The sequence below is a fragment of the Lonchura striata genome, chromosome 5 (assembly GCF_046129695.1).
Source record: "Lonchura striata isolate bLonStr1 chromosome 5, bLonStr1.mat, whole genome shotgun sequence".
Lineage (NCBI taxonomy): Eukaryota > Metazoa > Chordata > Aves > Passeriformes > Estrildidae > Lonchura > Lonchura striata.
Window position 1 is genome coordinate 54,701,767 of NC_134607.1, and position 6,973 is coordinate 54,708,739.

Sequence of the window (6,973 nt, forward strand, 5' to 3'; positions counted from 1 at the left end):
TTAGTACGATATTTATGAGACAGCTTTAAGACTAAATAGCAGCTAAGCAAGCAACAAGCCCCCTGCACACATTGGTACTCTAACTGCTGTTTATGACAACTAGATCTCCACAACAAGAAAGGGTAGAGGAAGATGCACTGGCAATAAACCAATGACAGACCAAAAAAAGCCTTTTAATTTTCCACAGTTAAATTATATACAGCCACATAATTTTTGGCCTACAGAGAATATTAATGAATGCTACACTGAGAAACACAACTTCATTTCATGACATACAGAAAAGTGATAGAAATATAACATGTACTCTGTTATTTCATAACCATTTTTCCTCCTCTTGTGTACCATTAATTATATTATTGATTACTATATTTTCAAAATAAAAGCTCTCCCTAAACCCCACAAACCGAATGCAGATCAACACTTAATATCTGCTCTGTATTATAAATGAGGAACTATTCCAAACCTTTACAGAAAAAATACCCAAACTAAAAGTTAATTATCAATAGCTGCATATATTTAATTCAGTTATCAAATATAAGTAATTTATTTTAAAAGTGAATAGACTGTATTAAATCTTTTAAAACCTGATATAAAATACTGCATAAAGTAAACAAACAGGAAGCTGCCATTTTTCTAAGCATCCATCCTGTGGTAATGATCCATTCTTCAGTATCTATTGTTTTCCCAGTTTTCTGGAGCTACAGAAATAATAGGCAATTTTCACTGTCACCATATTAGTGGCAATGCCCAACAGCTGACACTGAGCAGGCTTCCCAGGACTTCTTCACAAATGTACTTTGACGATGAGGAGCCCTCATCACACACGGTTACATAACAGCAACTATTTATAGGCAACCACTTGATTCCCATTATCCACTGGGTTTTAAACCATTTCACATATTTTCACTTGATCTATCATTTTAGTTCCATAGTCAAAATGCCACGTAAGAGCCAAGTAAAAAGTTTCAGTGACGCCTGTCTGCAATATCAACAACATACCATATGAAGTATTTAATCTTATCAAGAGAACCAGACGTTAGTTTCACAAGATTGGTCCTCTATAAATATATGCTGAGCAACAGTTGTTTTCTTTGCTTAATCTCCTGCTCTACCAATATCCATTACTATGCATATAACTAGCTCCTAAAACCACTGAAAGAAACCTTAGTTGTAATTTCTCAGTGTTCCGAGACATACTGAGAGATATGACCAGCACTTCCACTCCAGAAAGTGCCCTACCAATTTGTACAACTCTGACCTCACAACTTCAGTGACAGCTGTTTAACACCTTCAGGTTCTCTTAGGAAATGTCTCAGAGAACCACATATGACTATCAGCTAGTTTACTTACGAATATAGCAGTATTTCATGAACATCAACTTATTCTAAGAACATCAAATGCTTACATTTTCTTCAGCTTTTCTAACTGGTGAATGGCTTTCTTAGAATACAATTGCATCCTAAAATACACCTAATTGTAATAGCTGATGACAGCATAGGCTTTCCTCATGACAAACTTTGGCCTTTCTTATCAATCATATTAATTGATCTCAGTGTTAACTTCTTTACATTTTTTATAAACTAACCTATAGACTTTTTAATCTAAATGGTTTTCTCTCAATTACAGGACAATGGTTTTGCTGATGACTAATATCCTTTGATAATTCTTAGTAGTCCATATTTTTCAAAGATATTTATTTCAGTGAACACCAAGTAACTGCAAACATTACAAAATGTTAATTTTAATGACTGCTGTATAAAGGCATGCACATACCTGAACAACATCCAAATAAAGACACTTCCACATCCTACAATAAGAACAGGAAGAGATTTCTGAAAGACTATACAGGTTATGACAGTTGACTATGATATTACTGTCTCAGTACAGCTACATGCCTGCAAAATGCTCTAATCCAGTAAGCAAAGAAGAGAATAACATGATTCTGACAACTTTAACACGAACTGAAAGCATCCAAGTATCCTTACTGAAGCTGACAAAATGCAGATGTTAAAAATCAGAGACCACTGTGAAACTCTACCAAACCTTTAAAAACAGCAGCAGTCAGAGAAGGAAGTACAACTACGAGGTACAGATAATAATTAAATGAAACATGATTAGAGGGTACAGAGTAACATTCACTTACGCAAAATACGTAAGAAGTTCAACCTAAAATCAAAGATAGGCAAGAACTATAGCTAGGAGTGCAACTGAAAGACACGTAATTTCTTTGTTCTGGTATAATAACACAGCCCTGATCATCAAAATATATGCAAAACTAGCTGTTCCAGAGAAGATAAATTAAAAAAAACCAAAAAGGTCATAATCAAAACATAAGATACAACTGCCCTTCAGCTTACTGAATTTTCAATGTATTACTGAAATAAGCAAGCAGAAAACTGTCCTGAAATTCAGAGAAGCCTTTCAATATTTAGTTAAAAACGTTATAAAGTTGGTATTTTTCAGTCTTCTTAAAATCATTTTCCCTAATTCTGTCTTACTACATGAAAAATTAAAATGCTACTCGACAGCTGTTTCTTCTGCTGCTGCATTGACAATGCTGCTCTATCACATTTCTTTTTTTTCCAACATTCATGCTTAGGCACAGCACCCCTGATAAACTGATGTTTCCTATTGAATGACACTTCTAATCCTTTAAAAGCAAGCACTATACTACAAAAGCCCAAATATCCCATAAAGCATGGTTACAACAATTCCCAGTATCAGTGTGTCCATGGTATTCTATAACGAAGCCAGGTACAGGGTATAATCGTCTCCAAGAATGCGCCTAAAGCCTTACTATCCAAGGACTGATGTAGCAAAAGCTGATCCAATACAAATTATCTGATTTATGCACCTGTTATGGTCATTGTTTTCCATATAACGTGATCACAGAACTAAATAACTCTTTTCTTTTCCTTTCCCAATGTTCTCGTGCTCCAAGTTGGCAAATCAGCTCAAGTACAGGTCTTGTTTGTTCCTCGTGACTATCAGTGGTTTAAACTGCTGTTTGTACATGTTCTAATTAGACAGTTCTACTAAACTCTTGACAGTTGACATCACTGCTCAAAGAAGTTCAGGAAACCAACAACTCTAGAAGAATTGCCAATCCACTGAGTTAGTAAAGAATGAGTATCTATGAATCTGTAGTCAATAGAGAATTATAAAAAGTCATTTTTCCAAACAAGCATTAACTTCACTCTTTTTCAGATAAAAGCTGTCAAAAGTGCATCATGACTCTTCACAAAATACATCCCATCCCACTAGTGGGTATTCTTGGAGAAAGCCTTGTTTCATGGGGAAAAACATTACCAAGGCCCAAAAGGAATAAATAACAGAATAGAAACTATTCAGAAAGTTTTAAAAGGCCCCCTAGGCCTAGACTTATTTTTAAAAAGCAAATTGTTGTCTAGTGATTAAAGTAAGTAAATATAAAATGCTTTTACCTCTATCATCCAAGTTGCTACATCAGTATGTGAACAGATACCAAAAAAAACCCAAATTCCAGTTCTTACACTCAGAAGACAAAAGCCATTGCTATAATTATGTGCATCACAAAATGAGGCAGTGACTGCTAACAATACACTGATTTAGCCTGTTCTTTAGATGTGAACCATAACTGTCATAAAAACACTTGGAATTTTAAAAGCATTTTTACATGCTAAAGTTGTGGTATATTACATAAAATTCTGAACTGCTATGATTACAGTGGTGTCCAGCTGCCTCACCACAAGGCTTGCTGCAGAAATAAAAAAAAAGAGTAAGCATTAGAAAGCATGCAGCTAAAAAGTTATCTGTCACTTAAGAACTGTAAGCCACATTTAGCGAGTTTATGCTAGAAAAGCTTTATAATAATTGAGCTTGATTTTTAAATATGATCTTGTCCATTTTCACATTATAACATATAATGCATTCAATAAATACACAACTAGTATATACAACTTTTTAAAATACAGCTTATTAGCTTTCTTGGACAAAAAATAAAAACTGATTTGTACTTGGAATATCAAGAGCTTCCACTTAACTCGAAAAGAGGGTCAAGAGCAAACTCATGGAAAGATTTTAATGTAGACTGTTCAATGAACCAGACTTCAACAAAGCCTTTCCCAACTACACTTTTTAGGTGCAATTACTCAAATATACTGCTGGAACGAAACTTATTAAGGTGAATATAACATTTTTTTTTCTTAGCAGCAGGTAGTCATTTAAGAAATTACAAGATTTGTATGTTACTAGGCCATTCAAAAAATTCTGCATCCTTTTACTGTAAGAGCTCTACATCATAACAGTAACATATGCAGACTGAGCATCTTAACATCCCTGTCATAAGCTATACCATATTTACACACTGCAGTGTTAGGCAGAAATTGAAGCCAGAGCCATTCAGGGGAAATATACAGTCATGATATGTTTCTCAATTTAAATAATATTTGCAATGATAAATTAGGTATTTCACTAAACGCTAGTGGCATTTTACATATTAAGAAGATCAATTAATGCACTACATTCTTAGCCAAGCCTAAAATAAATGACTCCCCATATTCAAACTATAATTTTCTTCAGACAACATGGGCTTTAATTTGCAAACTCTTCAGTACGGATGTAGGAAGAACCCACCTCATGATTTGTGTAGAGCTCCATCCTGGGTAAACACACAGTTACAAAGCACAATATGCAAATAAAAGGTATGAAGCTCATTGCGTTATCCTTCCTAAAGATTTTTGCAAGTCAGACTCATTTTTGTCAAAGCAGTATTTAAATTATGACAGAAAAAAAAAAAAGCTTTCATCTTTCCAATTTAAGTGGCCCTTTTAATGCCAAGTTAACATTATAATGGTTTATCTATGTTGGAGAATTAAATTCAGTTTGTTCTTTCAAGCACAATTTTAAAGGAAAAATTTCACCATGTATTCAAACATGTGATTTTATGTTTTCCTATCTGTTACTTCTACATTAATTATTCAAAACAAGCCTCTCTCATGTCACTTACAGAAGTGCAGCTGTAAATAACAAGAGCTGTGTGCAAATATACAGAATTCTTATAACAAAGCAATATGGCAATTTCTTCTAAAGCACATAAAGTACCAGATCACCTATCTCCTTTTATCCCCAATTCTAATAAGAAAAACAAATCTGAATTTGGTACTAATTTTATAAATGCTTATAAATGTTTTCTTCTCAGTATTTAACCTTTGGTGATATGGTTTCCAGTTCAATTAATAAAATAAAAAAGTGTGTGTGGGGGGGATGGGGAGAAGTAATGGAAGAACGTCAAACCAAGGTTGTTCTTGTATCTGTACCGTGATACCTACAAGAATGTTGCTATTGATCTTCTGTTAAATTACAAAAGAACAGAAAATTTTCACCAAAATATATACAAAAAAAAGGAAATTGATGCTTTTTAAATCTGTTGAGTTTGGATTATAAGTCAGCCCCTTTTGCTTATAACACTGTTAGCAACCATTAGCAAAGTGCCAAAGACAGCAATGAGTTTAGAACTAGAGCAGCTACCAAAATTGTTGCAGGAGAGACAAAGGGGATCAAGGTCAGCATTCTTCTAGCGCAACAGCTAATCCACTCATATGAACATCGTATTGGCACGGGTTGGCGTAATAAATTTGCAAGAAATATAAAATATACAAGATCCCACCTGATTTTCCCCGTCCTTTCGAGAGAACCATTTTGCTCTCACTGATCTCAAGCCATTACATATCTCAGCGAGGAAGGGGAGGGAGGAGTTAACAGAAGTTCAGGGTCAGACAATGTTCACGTATCCTGTCACCTTCTAACTAAAAGCTCAGAGAAGAAGAACTCTTATGCCACGCACTGAAACCTACATATTTTGGGTGTGTGTGTGGGGGGAGACCTGCAATAGGAGCGATGTGTCATACGTGCGGAGGCTGCGAGGAGAAGAGCTGTCAGGAGAACGCTGCCTCTCGCTTGAAGAGGAGGAGGCGGTGGGGAAAGGCCGGTGACGAACGCAGGATCACCAAAAAATCCGGCGGTGCTCAGGGGCTGCCATCCCCGGCTCACCCCTCCGGCCGGGCTTCGCTCGGCTCCCCCGGCACAGGGCTCAGCCTCTCGGAGCTGCCCCAGCCCCCGCGGAGCCGCTCCCAGCCGCCACCGGGCAGCGGAAATCCCCCGCAGCCCGGCCCGACCCTGCCCGGGGCGCCGAGCGGCGCTCCCCGCGCCCGGGGCTCTCCGGGCAGTCCCCGGCCCTCTGGCGGGGCGCTCTCCTACCGCCACCATCACTTCCCCCCTGCTCCGGGGCCGCGCTGTCAGCTCACCCCCCGCGACGTCCCGCGCACCGCAGGCCGAGAGCCAACACCCCACCGGGTGCGAGCCGGACCCGCACCCCTGGGCCGGGAGACAATGAGCAGCCGCAACTCACCAGCAGCACCGGAGCTCCGCGGGTCCGGGGGCGGTTCCTTTGCCCCTTCTCCTTCCCCTTCTCCTCCGCCTAGGAGCGGTATCCGGCCGCCGGGAGCCGAAACCCCCCTCCCCTCGTCGCCCGAGAGCCTTCGCCGGACCGCCGGTCTCGCTCCCTCCCCGAGGAAAGTCACTTTATTCCCCGCTCCAACATGGCTGCTCCCCCCGCCGCCGCCGCCGCAGCAGCAGCTTTCTCCTCGCCACGGCTCCCCGCCGCCGCCACCGGAGAGCGGCCGCAGGCCGTGCCCGGGAGCCGCCCGGCCGGCCGCTGGCGGTGCCGAGAGCGTCAGCCGAGCCGGGCCGCGGGGGTGTGCGAGGAAGGGGCAAGCCGAGGCGAGCCGGGCTGGGCTGCGCGTCCCCGCTGCGGGCTGACGCCTCCGCCCGCTCGCACTGAGCCAGCCCCGCCGGCTCCGGGCGCAGGAGGGGCCGCGGGGACGCCCGTGCGCCGGCGACACCTGGCGGCCGGGGCGGCCCCGGCTGAGCCGGCGGCTGCGCGGGGAGCGGGGGGGTCAGGGCGGAGCGCGGGGAATGCCCCGAGCGGCGGCGC

At 41.2% G+C, this 6,973-nt stretch overlaps 1 protein-coding gene across 4 annotated transcripts in view; it reads right to left on the minus strand.

The window, feature by feature from the left end:
• Nucleotides 1-6,681, minus strand: part of CDK17 (cyclin dependent kinase 17) — a 90,400-nt gene extending 83,719 nt beyond the window's left edge. For 2 of the 4 annotated variants that reach the window (XM_021527957.3, XM_021527955.3), the window contains exon 1: nucleotides 6,389-6,681. The gene's annotated coding sequence lies outside the window, so the exon portion shown is untranslated. Of the gene's footprint in view, nucleotides 1-5,647; nucleotides 5,792-6,388 lie in introns of those variants that run through there. The other 2 variants (XM_021527956.3, XM_021527958.3) reach the window with 2 other exon arrangements.
• Nucleotides 6,682-6,973: the final 292 nt, after the last annotated feature.